The sequence below is a fragment of the Camelus bactrianus genome, chromosome 8 (genome assembly GCF_048773025.1).
Source record: "Camelus bactrianus isolate YW-2024 breed Bactrian camel chromosome 8, ASM4877302v1, whole genome shotgun sequence".
Lineage (NCBI taxonomy): Eukaryota > Metazoa > Chordata > Mammalia > Artiodactyla > Camelidae > Camelus > Camelus bactrianus.
The window spans coordinates 82,924,944-82,948,305 of record NC_133546.1 but is presented as its reverse complement, the minus strand read 5'-3'; positions in this window follow the sequence as shown (position 1 = coordinate 82,948,305).

Genomic DNA, 23,362 nt, shown 5'->3' with positions numbered 1-23,362 from the left:
TGATCCAAATACAAGGAAAATTTTTCAGTGAGTTGAGTAGCAGCTTTAAATTTAAGTTTAACTTCAGTAGATTAAATGAAATGTAAAATTTGGTCTCTGCTAAGTACCAGAGGCTACCACACAAAGCAATGTAGGAAAAACAGGTGTCTCAAAGTTACAGATTCACAAATTGCATGTTTACCCTACCCTCAAATCTGCTTCTCTCCTAGGCTTCCCGACTACAGTACCTGGCACTGTCATTTACCTGTGGGCTAAGGTCAAAAATCTTGAAGTCAGAATTAACTCTAGGCTATTTCCACCCCTCATATCCAGTGTCCAGGAAATTGTGATACAAATGTAAAAAAAAAAAAAAAAAAAAAAAAAAAACTGACCGCCTTTCACCACCTCTGCTGTTAAAGCTCAAATATTTATTGATTCTTCTTTCACTTTTAGTGCCTATATGCTATTTCCCAGGCTAACTAATCCTTTTCATCTGAATGTGCTACTTAGTTGCTCAGAGTTCCTCAAAATATTTTCATTACTCATAAAAAAACATACTGCAATCAAAAGTCTGACATGATCTGGTCATTTCTCACTCTGTTGACCCATCCACCATCTGCAGATCATCCAAGGTGTTTTTTTGATTATGCCCTGAACACAGGAAGCACATCCCACAGTAAGGCTTTATCTTTGCAGACCCCTTTGAAGTTCTTTCTCATCTAGTTACTTGGCTAACTCCCTTATCTTCTCATTGAGGCTCTGCTATTTTTTTTTATTTTATTTCATTTTTTAATTGAAATACAGTCAGTTACAATGTATCAGTTTCTGGTGTACAGCATCATGTCCCAGTCATGCATATATACATAATTATATTCATTTTCATATACTTTTCCATTAAAAGTTATTGCAAAATATTGAATATACTTCCTTGTGCTATATAAAAGAAATCTGTTTTTAATCTATTTTTATATATAATTGTTAACATTTGCAAATCTCAGACTTCCAAATTTATCCCTTCCTAACCCATTTCCCCCAGTAATCATAAGATTGTTTACTATGTCTGAGAATCTGTTTCTGTTTTGTAGATGAGTCCATTAGTGCCCTCTTTTTCCTTTTTCTTTTCTTTTCTTTTTTTTTTTAGATTCCTCATATGAGTAATATCATATGGTATTTTTCTTTCTTTTTCTGGCTTACTTTACTTAGAATGACAATCTCCAGATCCATCCATGTTGCTGCAAATGGTATTATTTTATTCTTTTTTTTTTTAATCACTGAGTAGCATTCAATTGTATAAATATACCACAACTTCTTTATCCAGTCATCTATCAATGGACATTTAGGTTGCTTCCATGTCTTGGCTGTTGTATATATTGCTGCTATGAACATTGTGGTGCATGCATCTACTTCCTTAAATAAAAACTCTATCACCTTTCACACATTAATTCTATTTTCTCTTAACAAGTTACACTCTAATTTGTTTTCAGAACTCTTCTTCCATGGAGAACTGTCATAGCATAGTGGTTAGGAGTACAGACTTTTTGGATCCATATTTTCTGGGTTTTATTTCTTAGTAGTTATGTGACCTTGAGCAATTTTACCTTACCACTCTGTGCTCTGGTTTCCATAACCCTAAAAATGAGGCTAATATTAGTGCCTTGATAGTGATAATGTTACTTTATCTAAGGGGCTTAAAACAGTGCCTGGCACATGGAAAATACCCAATGTTAGGTTATATATTTATTTGTTATTATTTATTTCTCACATTAGAGTGAAAGATACATGAGAAGGGGCAATTTGTCTGTTTATTTACACAATCTTCCTAGATCCTAGAAAAAATGCCTGGCCTATACATGAATAGAAAGACCAGAGTTAAAAAATATACATACAGATGCAAGAAGACATCAACAAATAATTATAATTAAATAAGATAATGTCCAGAAGAAATATTCAAACAGGGAATTGGGAGAAGAGAGGATTAAAAAGAAAATCTATCTGTACTGTTTTGAATTAAATTAAATTGTTCTTTTAGCCTCATCCTTTTGTTAGCTCATTTCTGCATCCATCCTTCATTTAATATTTTACATAGGTAAGGCTACCTTGCCTTGGCTTATCAACAGGGCAAATCATGTGACATCCAAGATGCTCCATTTGAAAGCATGCCATGTAATGCAATTAAGAGAGGACCATGTCAGTAAATAGGAACCCGGATTCATTTCTTGACAATACCACCACAAGGGATTGATACTGCTTTGTGTCTCTCATATTAGTTTTCTTATTAATGGAACTGGATTAAGTAGTTACTATTAACCTTCTAGCTTTCTAATTTGTTGCACTTTTGTGGTATGCTCTGACTTTTTCCTGAATGTTTTCTATCTTTTTCCTCTTTCTGTCCTCAATTGGCACCAGTAGAAGGCATCAAAGTAATTTTAATGTCATGGTAAACAGAGCATAATTGCAAAGATAAACATAAGGCACAAAATTATATGCTATACATGTGTGCTCACTGATAGTTGAATGTTATGCTATTTGGATTAGCATGGGTAATAATTTCTTATCTTGCCCAACCAAATATGGTAATATGAATTGATGTCATTTGATAGGTTAAAGCACATGAAAATGAAGCAGTAAAATTAAGTGAAATAGAGAAAAGAAGGGTACCAGATAAAATTACAAGTGGACAAAATGAGGGCAAGCAGATACTATAGCCATCATAATTTGTATATTTCCTATGGCTCCAAATTCTTTCTGGTTTCACAAATTAACCAAAACTGATTCCTGGTGGAATAAGAGAATGGAGAAAATCAACAAATATGTGTAATCCTGAATCTGATTTCCAAGTGGGCATCTGATTCTGTGAGGATGTGTTGTCTTCAAGTTGCAGAAAATCTGAATAATTTTGGCTTCTACTGTAGGCACTTGTATGCTTTCCTTTAATAGAGATTCTAGAAAAAGAGAATCTCACAAAGGGTGCTCCAGTGATGGAATGATGGAATCCTTTTCAAGCATTCTGCTGAGTATTTGGGCTACTCCTCTATTCATCAGATGGTGCTGGGGTTTCAGTATCACATCCTCAGTTAACAACATCTGAAAGCAGCAAGGAAGGAGTGTGTAGAGGAGATCTTTCTTACAACTCTCCCTTTTCATCAGGAAGAAATAATGTTCCCTGAAACACCAAGTATTTTCTCTTATGTTCTCTTTGAAGACAATCCCCGGCAAACTAAGCCAATTGGGCTGAATATTGGTCATTTCCTGAGTTTAAGGTGTCATCTGAAAACACTGATATGCTTATTAAGTTTATTTGTGGTTTTTAACAGAGAAGTGGGAAGGAAAGACAGGCTGTTGGGATCAAAGGGTGTTTGTTTATTTGTAGTTGTTCTTGCTTTTCACACGTCCTTTAATAGGTAATAGTTCTAAACAAGGTCTATATTATTTTTGGCCTTGTATAAGGTTGTGCTCCATTTCTTTACCTTTTATTTTAATATGATTGGCCCCTCAGGCTGAATATCCCCACCGCCTTCCCAGGAGCAGGAGGTGAATATATGGAGTCCTTTTTTGGAGTTTTGCTGTAGGTTTTTGTATAAGTAAAGCTGATAAACACGCATGGGAACATTTCTGGACCTACTATGTGGTGGTGCACTTAATGCTTTTTAGATTTTTAAGTATCATAACTGCTGACTTCCATTGACCTTCACAAAATGAAAAAAACATTTAGAAATAAGTTGTGAACAAACCACTCATAAGCTCTTTAGCCACAGTTGAATCAATCACTTCCTTTTGATGGCATTTTGGGAAAAGAGGGTTACCAATAAAGCAAAGTCCCTACTGGGAGAGTTTCAACCACCAAAACAACAAAACAAGTGTTAGATATGGCACTGTCTTCTTAAGAAGGAGCCCTTAACATTGGCCAGTATAAGATTTTTTGTGTTAGTGTGTGAGTGTATGTGTGTCTGCATGTGTGTGTATGGACTAAATTATTAAATATCAGGGCTGCTGTTAATTCTTAGAATTATTTGTATTATTAGGAATAAAGAAGTATTCCATAAGGGCAAAGCATTTGCCATAATTTTTTGTGTCCTTTATTATAGTATTTTAATAATTTGTCAGAAAACTATATACCTATATATTTTTATTAATTATATAATTTATTGTAACTTCATAAACAGTAACTATATAATTTCTTACAATAACATTTATAATAACTTATTAGAACATTTTAAGGTGCTCAAATGTTTTATTATTTTGATATATAACAAATATGTGAGAAATTATCATTTAATATATTAAAAAATCAAATAAGGATAAAAATTAAAATAAATTCTTAAATGCTAAGTAGTACACAAATTTCATGTTGTCATGGTAACCTAAATATCAGAGATCAACTGGAGTATCAGACAGAATGGCAGACAGCTTTAATACATTTGTTTTAGAATTTTTGCCTAATGTAGTGATATTTTATGCATTTAACTACAATTTCATTCATGTATTATCATCTAATGAGTAGTATAAATGACTGTCAATGAACCAAATATGTTACTGTAGAAAATATATGTTTAAAGACATGAAATCAAAGTGAATATTGTACAAATACCATAAATGCAGACTTCCTTCTCATCGCACAGTAATTAAAATATTATTATTAAAATTCTCTCATTACAATGATTTTCAAACAGAATAACATATATTCAGCTCTTAAAATCATCTTTATATGAGTGTCCTGTTTTCCTGTGGAGTTTCAAGTTAAGTGACCATTTCTTCCTCTTTTGCTGTTGTCAATCAGGTGCATATTCAAAACATAGAGCTTACACAGTCATTGTCAAATGAAGAGCCAATCCGAAGGAAAATAAAGAAAAATAATTATCACGGACATCCTTTGAAAGCAGAATCTAAATAGCCAAAACTAATGCCAAGTAAATGCAAGGGTTATTTTTTATTTTTTTTTTCTCTCTCTCATTACTGCTGTGTTTCCTCTGGTAGCAAAATTCTTTCTAAAACTGCTATATAATTTTAGTTTTATTGAAAAGACTCCAATTGATTCTAAATACATGAGAATTTAAATCAACCTATCTGAGACAGGCCTTTGGGGGCAGGAAAATGGATATATCTGCCTCTTGAGGTCTTCAGGGTTTTTAAGAGTGACAAGATGACAAATGCTAATGTCATTGTCCTGGATGAGCATATCAGTGATTTGATATATGACATTCTGTTTTGAACCACTTGTTTGGGATATTGAGATTGAATGCTATTGCATGTATGTGATTGAAATTTTATTAAACTTTATTCTCCACTCCCCATATTCACAATCAAATAACAGGGGAAATATTAAATCAGTGGTTATAGATTATTTCATTATGTTTCACTGATGGATTTCAGACAAACACATAATCCTGATACTTATCACGATTAAGTCTCGATAAATGCTCTATCCTTGGTCACACTTTGGGGAAAAAATATCAAAGTATTGTGAGAGAAGTCCTTAGTGTTTATGAATACTAGCTTTACAATTGGTAGCCTCCACACCAGTGGTTGTGTTTTAGTGCCAGTCTAGCAGTTGTACGTTCTTAAATAATATCCTAGGATTTAAGTTTCCTAATGTCCAAAATTACTAATTTTTTGGCTTCAATCACCAAATATGTACTGATGCATCTCTCATCTTTATTTCCAGATTAAAGAATCTTTGCATTCATCTTCATTTAATGTTGTTAAAATAAATAGCACTGTGAGTTTTTAGATTTACCAAATTCTCTGTAACTCACAGGTTACTATTTTAGTGGGTCATTTTAGGATAAAGAATAAGAGACTTTGTTCCATTCTAAAGAATGTATTATTAACCCTTTAAAATAATAGAAAAATTTCAGTCTTTTCTCTTTAGGGCTTGAACTGAATGTAGGCATTAAGAAATAAAGAAATCGTGGTAACAATAGAAGTTACACATAGAAAAGTAAAGAAAATGATCACTTTTAATTCCTAATTTTAATGACTTTGATAATGATAATAACATAAAACTATAGTATAAAAGTCTAGATGTTCTAATAATTTAAAGTATTTTATCCTTTAAAGCCTCCCCGATAATTCCATGAGCTAGGTTTCACTATTAATACAATTTTACAATCAAGAAAACAGATAATAAGAATTTAAGTTACTTGTCCAAGATCACACTTCTTATAAATTACAAGCTTAGTATTAGAGCCAAAGGAGACCCAGCTTTTTAAACTAGGTTGATACTTCTTTCTCATAAATTTCAGACATCTTTGGTGTCCAAACATCACAAATTTCTCCCTGCTCCTTCTTAGTCTATACATTGCTTTTATCCTGCTACCTTTTGAATATATATGAACCAGAGTTTAGTTCTAAGATTTTATATTCTCACCTTGTACCTAGTTAACTTGTTAATGTAACTAGAGTAATTTACTTCACAAGGTAGCAATCTTCTGGAGATTAAGACATTTTTACTCCATATTATTCAGTGGCTGCTGGAGGCATCTTGCCAATGATATTAAATCTTAAATGCGATTGAGCTCTGCAGTCATCACATAAGTTAATACAGGCAGACTTCCAAGTTTTCATGCTGTTGGGTGTAAGCCTCCTGGGAACCATGTGATAGCTCTGCCCTGTTTGCCATCAAGTAGAATCTCATACAAATCAAACCCTTCTTGCATTTCATCCAAGAAAATTTGCAAAGACTTGTATACAAAAATTCTTCCCTTTAATGCATCAAGCTTGTAAATATCTTGTGAACATGTTTGATGGCAAACTGTTTTCCAAGGCAGGGCAAACTTCTTCCATGAGGAAAATTCTTTTTTCAAAAAAAAAAAAAGCATAAAGCAATAAAAAAGATCAACTTATATCACCTTTAACAAATGGAACTAGGGGACTTAAAGTTTTTCCTGAATGTTTTTCCTTTGATGAATGTGGTTAAATTGTATGTCATATATCTAAGGACAAAATGATGAGTTTTCATTCTTTGATTTACAAAGGCCTCTCATCGACTTCTGCTCTCCAACACACACTGCATTTTCCCCTTCATAGGACAGTAGGGAAGAGAGTTCTGGATTTAGAAATAAGAGATCATGGAGTAATAGTCCTATTTAAAAAAAAGGTCAACAATCGCTTAGGCTCCTACATATGGATATGTGTAATGCAGACTTTCTTATACGCAAAATGTGTTTTAAAAATAAGATACCACGTGCATAGTTCACACATAAAAAAGGAAGTCCTCTATATAAGTTTACAAATATATATAATGGATATTTTGTATGTTTGCTTGTGGGTGTGTGGATGTGAAACTAAATAAATGTATTCACATACACACACACACACATATATATATATATATATATATATATATATATATATATATACACATATATATACATACACACATACATATATATACACATATACATATATATATTTATATACACACATATACATATATATATTCAGTGCTGTTCCAGAAGGTACATTATTACCTACGTTTTTCAGACATACTGGAGGTACAAATACACCAATAAACATTTTTCAAAGACATTTATCCATGCATAAAGTCTCTATCAGTTTAGCTATTTGCTTAGTTTCATCATTTATATTATAGTGGGCCTCATGATGTTAGATATGAATGCTATATGGTCCATTATGTCAGGCCCCAGGTTGTTAAACACTCCCAGTGAGCTGGTAAACTTTTCAGAAAATTGCATTGTCATAATACTTGTCAACCGCAAGCAAATGTTAAGAACTTACTTTTTCATTGTGCATTACTAAATGCAGGATAATTAGTTGAAGGGTTTTGTGACTTACAGAAGCAAAGTCCGTGATCTCTCTGGTATCATAGACACAGTTACATAACAGCCTTAGGAAATAGAGATAGGAAATGTTAATTAAAAATGAATATTTGGATAAGTACTAGAACAATATAAAGCAGACATTCAGGAAGCTTTATATAGAAACACCAGAGAAGAATGCCATAGAGATTTGAAAGATTTGGAAAAAATTTGTAAGGTGAGCTGGGAATTAGACATATATTTTTAAAGGAGGAAGGGATATTGATTTGGAATTGGATCAAACATCTACCTTCTTTATGTGATTAAAAGGACTTTTCAAACATTTCTTCTTCAATGACTTGATGAACTTAACAACCAGAAAACTAGTTTTCAGTAATTCCTGTTAATCCACTGAAGAACTTCATTCTAACTCAACTATACACATATATATGTGTTTTAAGTTGTTATTAGCTTGTACTAGCAACCATCACCCATAGCTGAATAAATAATTGTACAACTATTTTGATGTCACAATTTACAATATTCTCACTCTTACATTTGAACCTCAATATAATGTGAGTTAAGGAGGACATGGTATATATTTTTTCAATTTTGCAGATGAGAAAAATGAGCATGGCATCTTGAATCAGATATACTTGATTTCAAATTCTGGCTTTATAACTTACCATCAGTTTGCATTTCCATGCAATCTTCAGTATTTTTTAAATAAAATTGTTTTGAACAGTTAAATTAAATAGGGGAGGTTAAGCTGTTAGTACAGTCTAACAGATTAAGAAATGGTAGTTATTTTGTTTTAAATTTAAAGCGAACATTTTCTCACTCTGTCAAGTTGAATGGTAAATCTCAATCATTGAGGTATTTTAGAATCTTTGTATACTAGACAGTGTATTCATAAATATTCATGCAATTTAACTTTTAAACCCTGAGCTGTATGTTTTGGCACATATTCTGTTCCCTATGTAATGACAAAGACATGAGAGTCCCAGTCATTAAGTGGAGTTAGGCGAGGCAGAAAGGAGAAATGACACTGATAAATAATTCCAGGCCATTTCTGTGAACCACAGATGTTTACATCAAGCTGATTAATATTTTCATAATTCACAACAGATTAATTTATTGTGGGTTGCCACCTCCAGCTCTTTTATAAATCAAATTATTAAAATTGTATTTAATAAATCATTTTCATTTTCTAAAAATATGTAAAAAATTTAGCTGTCATATTAACATATATTGTGAGTCCACAAAGGAAGATTTTTTGAACTCTAACTCCCATAATACAGAAAGAGATTTCATATATTGAAATACAGACAGCCTTTGAAAACATTTGTACATCATTATTAGATAATAAGTTTAAGGCAGGTGTCATCTTTTCATCTTTATCAATCTGATCAAGTTTGTCCAAATATTGGTCAAAAGAAGAATCTGAGTCTATAATCTTATTCCTGTCTCCTGCCCTGACAAAGGTCTAGTTTAGTTTCTTTAGAGACCTCTGTTGGAGGTACATATTTCTTGTTAACAACCCTCTTTCATCTCTCTATATATTTTCTTCTCTCACATTTTATGATTAGAGTTTTCATATTATCTTTAAAAATATGGGCAGATTATTCAGAATTATTTTGTAATCAAGGAAGTTAATTATTCATACATGACCCTAACTAGAAGCAAATCTATAAACTAAAAATGCTATTAAATAATTGATTTCCTGTCTTGTTTTAAGCAACCTGTTCAAACTGTGATTGTTAATTTTGCTGGAAATTTCAATTTAATCTCCTCTAAGATAGTATGCAGTTATTTTACTAGTTTCTTCTCTCCCCATCATAAGTTTTTAAAACAATTTTCTAAATGTATTATTGATGAAATTTACCTACCTATCTATCCATCTATCCCTTCCCTTCCTCAGGATTTAACTCATTTCTCATCTCCACCCTTCTGCTTATCTGTTGTGGACTGAATTGTGTCTTTCTAAAATTCATATGATGTCATATGATGTCCTAACCCCCAATGTGATTATGGCCATACATAGGACACTTATGAGGTAATTAGTTAAATTAAGTCATTAGGGTAGGACCCTAATCCCACAGGACTTCTGTCTTTATCAAAAGAGGAAAAGATACCGGTTCTCTCTCCATGTACATACAGAAAAGGGGACATATGAATACACAGAGAGCAGATCATCATCTACAAGGCAGAAAGAGAGGTCTCCCAGAGACCAACCTGTTGGCAACTAGATATCAGACTGTGAGCCTCCAGAATGCTATGGAAATAAGTGTGCCTGTTGTTTAAGCCACCCAGTCTGTGGTATCTTGTTATAGTAACATGAGCAGGCTCATCCTAAGCAACCAATTTCTACCACCCTTTCAGATTTCTGTATAAATATCACCTTTTCCAAAGCCCTTTCTATCACATCCATTTTCATCAACACCACGTTACTAGACTTGCTGCATTTTTATATGTTCTAGCTCATACTGTTTTGGATTTCTGTCACCTGTGACTGATTTAGAAGCTTCTTCAGTTTAGAGACTGTTTCCCACCAATTAAACATCCTTAAGACCTATCACAGGGAGTGGTGAATGTTAGGCTACAAGAAATATTTGTTGAAGTGCATTTTTGGAGACATATCAGTACCTGGAAGGCTAGCTACCATAAAGTTGTCAAACAATTGCACATGTTCAATTTAAGTTGAATTGAAATTCTAAAGACTTTTTTTATGTGATAAATTCATGAGGTTCTTCCCTCCAGTGAAGTAAAATACCTACCAATGAGAGTATTAATTATATTATGCTATATCAACTCAATAGACATTTAAGTGGCCTCTAAAAATAATGATTATGAACTCTGTGTAGCATTGTGGAAACATTATAACAAAATGTATGTGATTTGCATGTAACATAATAGAAACATTATAATAAAATGGAAAAGACAGGAGGTGAAATTGCTCATGAACTATGATTCCAAGTGTTAACAGGTTGAAACATGAGAATATTTAGAGAACAATAGTTATAACATGGTGTCAATATGAATATTTTCTCCATTTTCCAAATTTCTGTGTTGTTTTCTATTTTCACCATTAAAATATTAAATTTACTTAAAAACTCAAGGAAACATGTGAGTAGCATAGATAATACGTATTAGAAGAACATGTGTTAAAATGGTGAAATAGCATGGCAGCTGGACTTGTGGGCATGGGCAAACTGGATGGGGTTAAATCTCATATTTAATGCTTACTAGTTTGATGATCTTGAAGAAGTGATTTGCATGCTCTGAGACTTCATCTCCTTGTCCTTTGAATGAGAAATGATATTAACATAATGCCCACCAAAGAACTAAGACTGCTGGAGTATCAGGAGTGCTCTTAAATGCTAGCTAATTTCCAATACAGTGTAAACTCTGTGAGGCTAGGGACCTGTGATTCACTACTATAGATTAGTGCCTGGCATTTGGTAATTTTATAATACAACTTTACTTATAGATAAATGAATAAAAGGTTGAATGTAATGAAGCTAATAGAAAAGACTACATAGAAAGTCTAGGAATTTTGAAGAAAAGAAGAGCAGGACTTTATATACATATACGTGCATATCTATCTATAATTTGATTATATGCCTGATGTCTAAGCAGATAACTAAATAAACAAACACTTTCTGCTTCCTGAAGAGAATTAATCCAATTTTCCTTTAAGTTGTTTCCTGAGTAAGATAGATAGTTTTTTTCAGAAACTGCTTTTACCCATACCTTGTGATAATATACTGTGTCTCTGTTCAGAATGATTTCCTTGTGATAGGTTAACTCAGGTTCTAGTAGAATCAGCCATGGTAAATATGTAAAATAAAATTACTGTAAGAAAGATGAATAACATTGGTAAGATCATTTAATATTTTTGGAAGAGAAAAAAAGCAGAAACTGCCTAAAACTTAGAATGCCCCTAGGAACAAGCTGCATTCCCTGCTTTCAAAATCCTTCTTGCTACTTCTGCTCAGTGATGGCACTGAAATTCACTGATGTCTCTGCACACAGTTTTCTTTTTTCAACCTCAGGTCATATCACATTTACAGTTGACTGTCTTAAAAACACATCTGGAATGCACCCAGTTTATTGATTATCTCTCATATTTAAATTGAAAAATATAATGGACTTGGAAGGGAATAAACCAAGTGGTGGGCAATTTTCTCTATCACTTTTTCTGTGTGTAGCACAGCAGATATATCTAAACATTTTCAGGTTAAAAGGAGATTCGAGTGAGCCACTCAGTGATGTCATAATAAACTTCCTCCCCACGCACACATAGGAGTGTAACACTGACTTAGATGTGTTCCAGGAGATAAACCACTCACCCATTCTTTAGGAAATAATTATGAATGGAGTAAGTCAAAGTGTGTCTCCCTGTCCCCTCTCCAGCCCTTATTAACATATTCATACATCTATTGATTCAAAAGGTTAGTCATTCAAATATATATACTATGTATTCATCACATATTTTCTCTATACTAAAGGGCTGTGGAATTTTTGCATTCCAAGAACTTACATTCTAACTGGGAGAGAGACATTCTAAATGAAAAAAAATAAGTAAAGTAATTTCAGAATGCAAAAAATAAAAAAGTAAAGAAGAAATAAGGCGGCAGAGGTATAGAGTGAGGATGTTTTCATGGCTATTTTAGAGCTAGTGTTCTGAATGTCTTCTCTTAGGGAGTTACATTTCAAGCTGGGGTGTGACAAATGGACACTCAGCCACAACAGGATATTGGGAGAAGGGAATGTCAGGCTTAATTTCCAAAGAGGATAGTGGCTTGAGGTTTCCAAAGAATTGAAGAAGAAAGGGAAGGAAGGAAGAGGGAGAGAAAGAGAGAAAAAGATGAGAAAATGTTAGTGGGATTGAAGAAAACCATGACAAGTTTTATGGGGTGGATGTGAAGGAATAATATGTGCTCAATTTGGCCATGAAAAAGTCTTAGGTATTCTTCTAATTTCAATTGATCTTCAGTGGAGCATTTTCTCTAAGGCAGTGATATTATCTATTAGATAATTTATTAAAAAATTTACACACACACACACACTACTCCAACATCTTTTGTCTTATGAAAAAGTTGTCTAGACACAGAGATAGGACACCATGTACTGAAAGATGTCCAAAGGAATCAATGTGAGAACTGAATTGTGAAAGCTTTGAGTTCCAGTCCAGATGAACAAGAGGAAAATAGCACTTTTTAAGTATTTAAGTATTGGTGAATCAACTTTACACTAACATTTTTTAAACCATTGATTTTGTCAAAAAACATAAATATCAGCATGATGCAACTGAAATTTTTTGACATCCCTGAAGTTTTAAACAGTCTAGACGTGTTTACTTAAAGGTTGAGCAAAAGTTGAGAGGTTGACTTCTCAAGTATCTGCATATATTTTAATTACTACAAATATAAAAATTTCTTGTATAACAGAAACAGAATAGAAAGTGGTTCCTCAAAAATATATTGGTGTATATTTGTAAAAAATCTACCATTTATTGGACTATTACACTTTTCTGCACATATTTTAATTTTTCAAGAATTCAGATTTGAGGAGGAGGTTAGAGTTCAGTGGTAGAGTGCATGCCTAGCATGCACGAGGTCCTACGTTCAATCCCGGACCTCCATTATACAAACAAACAAACAGACCAAATTAGCTTGGCCCCCACTCACCTCAAAAAAGATTGTGTTAAAAAAAAATTCAAAATTTACATTGACACTAACAGGGAACTATTATCATGTTCAATTGCCTGTTGAAGAAAATGAGTTTCAGGGAGGCTTCCCCAGCTCATTTCAGATGGCAAATGTCAGGGTAGGACTAGATCTGAGCTCAGGTCCACCGAATTATTCTGCTGTCCCACACAGTTTAAACCATGGCTTCTTTCAAAGCATGCTTGAGTATTCAGCAGTAGAATGTGGGTTTCTTTTACTGTGTGGCTTACTCTGAAAACAGTAAAAGCACATAAAATTATGAAAAAGAGGAAAGAAAACATATACATTGCTTTTTTGTAATTTTTTTAAACTACTCTATATCATTCTCCTCCTCATCCTCTTTTCTATTGTCCTTTCTTACTTAATGGCTTCAAACTTTCTTATGTCCCTTCTTCATGTCCTTTTTCATACTGTGCTTTCTTTCTTTGTGGCATAAGCCTTTATTCTTAGATCTACAGTCTTATAGTACATTTGTGAATATATCTTATCTTTTTAAGAGAAAAATATGTAATATATATATGATCATAGAATAGCAAACTTTATACGACTCCTAAATCTATAATTTTATACAAATATTTTTGTCATTTTTAAGCTTATAAGCAAAATCTCCATGTGAATAGTATGTTTGCAAATACACAGACACCAAATATAAAATGATATAATTTAGAATTTTTATATATTAAAATCTATGGAAATAATCCGTAAGCAAAGTGCTTATAATTGTTGTCATGGCAGAGAGAAAGTTATGTAGTTTACATAGCCTCAGAGAATCTGTTATCTGAATATGAACCAAAAATACTCTTTAAAAGATCCTGGGCACATTAAAGGAATCATAATTTCCCCTAAAAGTAAATAAACCTATAGATTAATATTACAGGAAACTGTGTAAGAGGATATAGTAAAATATTTATTCCATGTTATTTAAATAAATACTACTTCTGTTCTACCACCTGAGGACATCCAAATATCAAGAATTTGAGTGGAAAGAACAAAGGAAGAAAAAGAAATAAGTAGAAAAAAGGCTTGCAGTCAATTTTCCTAGAAGCAGTACCTTTTTCCTGGGCTTGGCACTTTATAAAATACAATTGTCTATGCCTGCTCTTCAAATAGAATCATTTATAAACATTGTGCAAATCTATATTATAAATTTCATAGCTCCTGCCAAAATTAAGGATATTTTCTTACTTTGAAAAACACCTCATTTAATTGTTTTAACTGCAAAATTAATGAAATTCAGAACATCTAAGAAAAATTACAAAACAAATGACTAACATATTTTATAGAACCTCCTATTCAAGAGATGGAACCTGTATCTCAGTTCTGTGAATCTGGGCTTGTCTATGACTTGCTTTGACCTAGAGATCCTGACAGAAGTAATGGTTATCTTATTAAGTTGTTAAGTTTCCAGGTGTTTCTTTCATTCAACACAAAATAACTGATACAACACTGACCAACAAGAATTGGGCAAAATTATTTCAATAAATTTTCCCTGACAAATTAAATATCAAGTGATATCTAGATATTAAGTTCACTATTCATGCCCCCTGCCAGAATGTGGCTTTCTTCACCTGTCTAGAAATTCTAGAGATCCTGAGCTGCGGTTGTTTCTTTCTTAAGAGGATGGATGAGAGTGGACTAGCCTGCTTATTGACCTTGTCCTCTGTCAGCCACATCTGAAGGCAGCTGCTCATCTAAAGGTGGGATTCTGCACTGTTCCTATTTATTATTTTCTCCAGAGCAGAAACTGTGGACCTATGGTTACATGTGATCACAGTCCATGGAAGGACACATCACCATGGTCTTTTAAATAGATATAAAATGTCAACAGGCCTGGCTTATTAACACATACAGGTCCTTAATAAAGGCTTAGGTAAAGATTGATCTTTGAGCTTCAAAAAAGAAACAAAGAGCTATTGGAGGTCATCAATGAGAGGATGTGACTTCAGCTGACTCATGAGCTGGACCCACCAATCAGAGGCTCCTCAACCCCTCCCCTGCCCTTGCCATGTACCTTCTGACCACCTTTCCCACAGCTGGAGCTGTTTTCAAGGACACAGCCTTGAGAGAGCAATGTATGATGGAGACCATCTGGAAAGTACATGTGACTGAATCCAGTAAAGGCCTCCAAATAAACTTTTAAGATTCTGGTGGGCAGGTTCAGAAGTCTATTTGTCTCACAGCCACCCAAGACAAACCTCATATGTAGCTTCCCATGCTTATTAAACCTGCCACATACCAGTCTGGAGTGGTTTGCCTCTTTCTTCAGTCTCTCCTTGCACTCTATGTATGGGGTCCGTTTTTGAACCAACAAGAGCAGCTTCATTTCTCTAATGTGGCTATTGGCAGAAACCATAGATTGAATAAAGCACATCTGGTTACTACCTCCATCTACCTTAGAGGGTGGAGGAAGAGGGTAAAGGATAAAGGGCTCCTGAGTTGAGTCCATGATGTTTGTAGAGAGGAGATTGCTCAGTGCTTGGTAGTGAGTTCTTGAGTGCGGTATCTCAGCTTTACTACTTCAGACAAAGGCAGTGATTTTCGTAGGGAATGGGTGACAGCTGCGGCACTGTTTCCACCAGGTTTCCAAGGAAGAGAGGCTGAAGGATTTTGCTTTTAAGTGGCTAGGTGGGTTGCTCAGAGTTTTTTATGTGTTTATTTATTTTTTTAAGCAGTAGGTCTCCACCTGGAGTAATTCTTCCCTGGGACATTTGGTAAGATCTGGAAATATTTTTGATTGTCATTCTAGGAGTGCAATGCTATTGCAATCTCATCTAAGATGCTGCTAAATGTCATAAAATGTACAAGTCAGCATCCCTCCTCACTCCCCCCCTACCACAGACACACACATAAGCACAATCCCGTCCAAAATGGCAATAATGCCAAAGTCCAGAAATCCTGGTCTAGAGGAGCCAGGCCTTCCTTCCCAGATCAGGAGCACGCAGGTAGTTTTTGCTCTCAGTCTTTCAAATTGTGTAATTAAATCCCAGTGACACTTTTATAATTGAAACAGAATGGTTGTGCTTAAATTTAAACTACTCTATTATAACAAAATAATGTTATCCTATTTAAAATTTACAGGGAACAGATTTCAAACGATTTAGGGAAGAATCTGTTATTCAAAGGGAAATAATAGGCCCAGGTCCCCAGTGTGGGATTCCATGAAAAAATTTACATAATACATTTACCATTTACTAAATGGTATTATTTATTTTTATTATACAATTTTAGTTTTATGAAGAAGCTTTCATGTACCTTGTTATTAACAATAGCCCCAAATCACTGCTTAAAAAACTCATCTGTTACCCAAGTTGTAAATGAATCATTTCCTTGTGATGTCAGGGATCTTGGTGCCCATAAAAGGAATTTTTTTAGTGTCTATCAGAGTACACTACAAAACAGATATCATTAAGCATATGAAAAGCAATATAATGCCCTTGCTTTTTGAGAAGACTTAGAAGAAAACACTTATTTAATGAGATCCCCACACTGAACATTATACAAAGATATGTGTAGCTTAATTAGGATTAAATTTAAGCCTTGTTTAAGTTGTAATTTAAATTATGCTTATATGTTAACTTTTTAAAAAATCTATTTACGTGTATTTCTGAAATTTATTTGGATGGACATTTAGTTATATCATATTTACTCCTCTCATTCTTTCTAAAATACAATCTAAAATAGATTGAGGGTTGTTTATCATCTGAAAGTTAAAACTCAAACTATAGATGATTTTTAGCTCCTTACGCTGTTCATTTTTCCCTCCATTGTGAACTCGCCAAATGCTGTAGTTATTTAGGAGTCTTTTCCATTGTCTCCTGGAGAGAAGGAAAAGAAACAGAAATGGGATAGGAGAAATTAGCCTAATGCATTGACTTTAAGAAGAAATAAATGTGAAAGCTGTAATTGTACAGTTTTGCAGTTGGATAACTATTGTATGAAGTGACAGAAAACCAATTTTGATAGAAGTTTTATACCATTAAATGTATACTTAATTTTTTTGAAATTCTTCTTTTTGCCTTTGTTACTTACAGATCAAAGTTTAAAATGAGTGCTTTTTGTTACTTTTTCTTCTCCATGAAAGTCGTTTTGATAATTAGTCTCTTTATTATTGTGTTCCTTGATTTTAAATTATTTCTGCTTCTTCATTATCTTGATTACATTATCTTATACAGTTACCCAAAAAACTGCTGCTACCCCTTTTATTTACTGATTGATAAGGCAGTGAATATAGTTAGCAGAAATTTTGTAAAAACTGAAGTGTCTCATGTATGTGGAAGAATTTAATTTTATTTTTCTTGAATCTATATCCTGACATTGATGTTGTCATTCAAAACTGCTTTAAGCATTACTTTCTAAATTCTTACATTTATTCAACAAATATTGAATACATATAACACATTAGAATGTCCTTAGACAAAGGGATATGATGATTAAAACAAAATATGCTTGCCTCCACAAAGCTTGCATTATAGCATCCTTTATCCTTCTGATTATGCTGTTTCCCTTGATTCTTTCTCAATCTATACATTCATCTTTTAAACAAATATTTATGGTGTTCTTATGTGCTTGGCTTTGTTCTACATGTTTGGTACATAATGATGAGATGATTACTATCTTCGTGGTTTTTAAATTAGAGTGGGGAAATGAATATTATATAATAAAGGCAGACATGAATACAAAATAATGAGATTTTAAGTACTAAGAAAGAGACAAATGCTCTGTAAGAAAACAATCTGGGTAGCAGATTCTTGTATAGAATATGCAGCCCAGTTTTGTCCTTAAAGAAGTAAATCAACATGAGAGCTGAGTGAAGAGAAGGAAATAGACATGCCCAAGAATTCAAATTCATGTTTTTCTGATAGAATATCATCACATTTAAGTTCTGAGATGGGTAAAAGTCACAGTCTTCAGTACACCAGAGTCCAGTGCAACTGAAATTCAGTGAATAAAAGGAAAGATATTAGAAGATGCTGAGTGGTGGCCATGATATACAAAGTTCCATCTAACCAATCCATCTTGAGCAGATTTTCCCTTCATTCAGTGCAAGTTTAGAATGTATAAATTATTTTGATCAGAATTCAGCAATAAATCTTAACTCAAAAACAAAAACAACAGAAGTGTCTTGTTCACACAATGCCTGTGTGTCTTTGAAAAAAGAAAACTACCTGGAAGCAGTCCTTTCTGTACCTCTCTGCCAATTTTGATTAACAGATTCCCTCATCTTGACTTGGAGCAACTCTCTTAGAATCATAAATTGTGAAAATGAATTGCACATTAAAGGTTCTGGCACCCAAGAACCTTGAGTTTTCCAAATAATGTTTTCAAGACATTTAACTAAATGCAACTATTGTGTAAGGAGAAGGAAGTTGTCAATATGAACAATTCAATAGAGTAGAAGTAGTCATGTTGAATTTTTTGCATTGAATTATTCATTCTATGTTATGTGATAACATGTAATCTATCAATTATTTGTTAACTATCACAATTAAATTTGTCAGATTCTTTTGTTAAACCACTACCAAAACTAGCAATCACTAAACATGCTTTTATAAGTATCAAGCAACCAATGCAGTTTAACACATGATCCATTAGAACCTCACATTTCAAAGCCTGGAGTTCTTTGACAGGTGGAAAAAATGTACACACTGTATACATTACAGAAGAGATCTTACAAAATTCTATCAATAAATATCCACAAAACTATTGCATGTCACTGCTAAAATTCAATTTCACTATTCTGTTGAAAAAATTCCATTGGTTACGTATCTCATTTAATTGTTGGAATGAATACTCCGTGACTTCTAAGAAATGATGAACAATCTGAATTAAATAGCTAATCAACTTAAAATCAAAACTATAATAAGTTACATATTTGATAAAAGTAATCTATATGTGTGCTTATCACACTAATATAATGTAGAATAAGATGGCTATAATTGTGGATGACTAGATATACAAAGGTAGTAAAATGGTCCTGCTAGCTAGCAAATCTGATTATTAAAATCAGGACAGAATAAGAAGAAAGTAGGGAAGAGAGGGAGAGAGGAAGATGAGAGGGAGTGAAAGAGAAAAAGGAGGGAAGGAAGGAAGGAAGGATTTGTAGTCAAACTGTTACATGTCAGGCCCTAAAATAAATTATTTCCTTAATTCTCCAACACTGGTTCTATTATCCCCAGAATTTAGTTTAGCTTTTTTTTTTCCAAGGTGAAAACATCAAGGTTTAGGAAGATTAAATAAACTTTCTGTGAACACATAAATAATGAAGGAAGAAACAGGATTTTAAACTATTGACTTTTTATTACATATGGACAACACAGTTTACTTAAACATAGACTGATTAAACAAATATTTACTACTATTTATTTTTATCATTTATGTACTTTCCTATAACTGATAATCACCAGCAAAAACTCAGGATGTAATGTCTCTTTATTTCACCATTGTAACAGGAGAAATAGAAAAAATATTTTCTATACAAAACATTTGATTTTAAGATTTTTTTACTCAGCATGCTGAAGATAAATTCAATTAATGGTAGTTAAAATTAATCAGCAAGAAATTGAATGGGACAAAGGGCCTAATTGTTCCTTAAAACATTTATTTCACAGTCTGTTCTAGATGTCATTTTTTATGACATCTTGTTGGGACATCTCTTAATAATAAAAATAGTTACTTTTTTGAGATACACTTTTGAAAGTTTGTGATAATATAATACAAATAGAATAATACTGTTTTACTAAACTTGTGTAAATGCAAATTCCGAAACACAAGCATAAGGTCAGCTTTGTTTCTCAGTACAAAATTAAACTATACTAAATTAAACTATGCTAAAGGGAAGTGCTTGGCTAAGGGAGTTTGGCCATCTCAGTAAATAACCATCATTTATGCAGTTTGTTCATTTCCCTGCAATGCTTTTGCATGTTAAATAAAAATTGATATGAGTGAAATGATATGAAATCTCTACCAACAAAGTATAAAGAAAAAATAACACACTAACTTAAAATATACTTCAGCTACCTGTCATGAGCAAATTTTAAAAAGCATTTAATGAAAAGAAATGCAGTACTTGGCAATATCAGTACTTGCTTCTATAGATGATTCAGCTTATTTGAGTCTTAAAAAGGACTCAGATATATTCGTGTCTTCATATCTGAATGCTATGTGGTTTTCCTGTGGGATAAGGTGAATTATTTCCATTTAATAACTTTAGAAACAAAAGATAGGATATTTCCATAATAAATTTTAGATGTTGGTATTTAAAATAGCACCTTTGGCCATAGCTTGACCTCATATTTTGTTTCTCTTTATTTTATATTAATCTTGAGTCATCATTTGCAAAATTTTGTGCATCGTACTTCTTGTGAATAATTAAAATGGGTCAAACCAAGGAATTGTATTTGACTTCTTCAGGGCAGAAAACTGGGAGAAAAAAGTTAAGAAATTCTACCAATTTACCAGGGATTGCTCTGCAAGGCTGACTGCAGAAGACTTTCAACTGCTTACCCATGCAAGGGTTCATCAGTTAACTGGCAATTTCCACTGTCTGTATTTACAAGTTCCTGCTGTTCAACATCAATAAACTCACTGACTGAAATCATGCAATTCAGCCACACAGCCAAGCACTGACTGCAACTGCAAGGAATGCCTTTGAAAAATTGAGATCAAAGATTGAATACTTGCACTTTTAAGTGTAGATCCATTCACATTTTTTATGACTCTTTAGGGAAGCACAGCAGTGGACAGTCATATAACTGCTATGCACTTACAGTTGGTGTTATTTGTTAAGAAAATGTATGGCAGTTAGAAGACCAGAAAAGGGATTGCCAAGATGACAGAGTAGAAGGGCACATAGCTCACCCTATCCCATGAACACACCAAAAATTATATACAAATACAGAACAATTCACACAGAATAACTCCTGAAATTTGACATAATTTCTCTTACTTTGGAAATACAAGGAAAGCCCCACAAAACCAGGTAGAGGAAAAAAAGAAAGAAAAAGGAAATTGGTGCATGATATGCTTCACAGAGAGAGAGCAGCATAGAAAGAAAAGTGCCCTCACCCTGGGAAGCTCCCTCTCCAGCAAAGAGGTCCACAGGGACAGAACAGGAGCTTCAGAGGTTTAGAGGAGGAAGCAACAGCAGCTTAGCAGAAAGAACTAAGAGAAACCAGCAGTGAGAGTCACTGTGAACCCTAGCATAAGATGCATGCCAGTGGGGACAGGCTGGGCTGAGCTGCTGGAACTCAGGCTTCCATGGATGAGCCTGGGGAGGGGACTGGGGTTGACTGCACACAGGCAGCCTCAGGAGCGTGGAGTGTGGTGCGGGCTGTGGCTAGAAGAGAGTGCAAATCAATCTGGGTCCCTCCATAGAAAGCACCATTGCATGTGGGATGAGGGGTGAATTGCAACCTTCATAGCTGCCATCTCCACTAGTGCACAGGGTATTGCTCTGCACCAATGTTGGTGAGCATTCTTGTGAGAAGAGAGGTGGGGTTCAGTCACAGTCATCTTCTCAGCTTGCTCTGGAGGGGTACAACTGCTGGTGCTTTTCTCCTGGGCAGAGGAGGGGCTGAAAAATGAACCGTTACTCAGGGGCCCTGCAACATCACAGGCAAGACTGTCATTCTAGTCCCAGGCAGAGGTGGTTGATTTGCTCTTCTGGTGAATTTGTGGACCTGTGCCTCTAAGACAAATGAGTGGAGATTTGGTGCACATTGGGGATGGGTTTGGCATCAACCGTGGGTCTGTGTACCCTGCTTTTGATTTGTGGTTACCCTGTTTTTTAATTATGTTAGCCCATTAGTATATCTATTTGCTTTAGAATGGTAGTCATATAGGCTTTAACACATCCTCCGACGAATGCAAAGAAAATTTATATTTGGTTTCACTGGGCTATTCTACCAAACACAGAGAAGAACACATATTGATCCTTCTCAAACTCTTCCAAAAGATTGAAGAGGAGGAAATACTACCAAACTCATTCTACAAAGTCACCATCACCCCAATATCAAAACCAGGTAAATATACTACCAAAAAAGAAAATTATAGGCCAATATCATTGATAAACATAGATGCAAAAATCCCTCACTCCAACAACACATAAAAAAGATCATACACAATGATCAATTTGGATTCATCCCAGGGATGGTTCAATATACACAAATCAAACAATGTGATACACCACATCAACAAAAGAAAGGACAAAAATCACATGATCATCTCAATAGATGCAGACAAAGCATTTGATAAAATTCAAAACTCATTTATGATAAAAATTCTTACCTAAGTGGGCATAGAAGGAACATATCTCAACATAATGAAAGCTATTTATAACAAACCCACAGCCAGCATAATACTCAACAGCGAAAAGGTGAAAACCTTCCCTCTAAAATCTGGAACAAGACAAAGATGCCCATTCTCATCACTTCTATTCAACAGAGTAGTGGAAGTCCTGGCCACAGCAATCAGACAAGAAAAAGAAATAAAAGGAATCTAAATTCAAAGAGAAGAAGTAAAATTGTCACTAAATGTGGATTACATGATACTATATATAGAAAACCTTAAAGGCTCCACACAAAAACTAATAAATCTGATAAAAAAATTTGGCAAGATAGCAGGATACAAGATTAATATTGACAATTCAGTTGCATTTCTTCACACTAACAATGAAATATCAGAAAAGGAAAATAAAGAAACAATCTCTTTTAAAATCTCATCCAATTAAAAAAATTCTTTGGAATAAATCTGACCAAGGAGGAGAAAGATTTGTATCAGGAGGACTACAAAACATTAATTAAGGAAATTAAAGATAACTCAAAGAAATAGAAAGATATCCCATGGTCTTGGATTGGAGAAATTAATATTGTTAAAATGGCCACACTACCAAAAGCA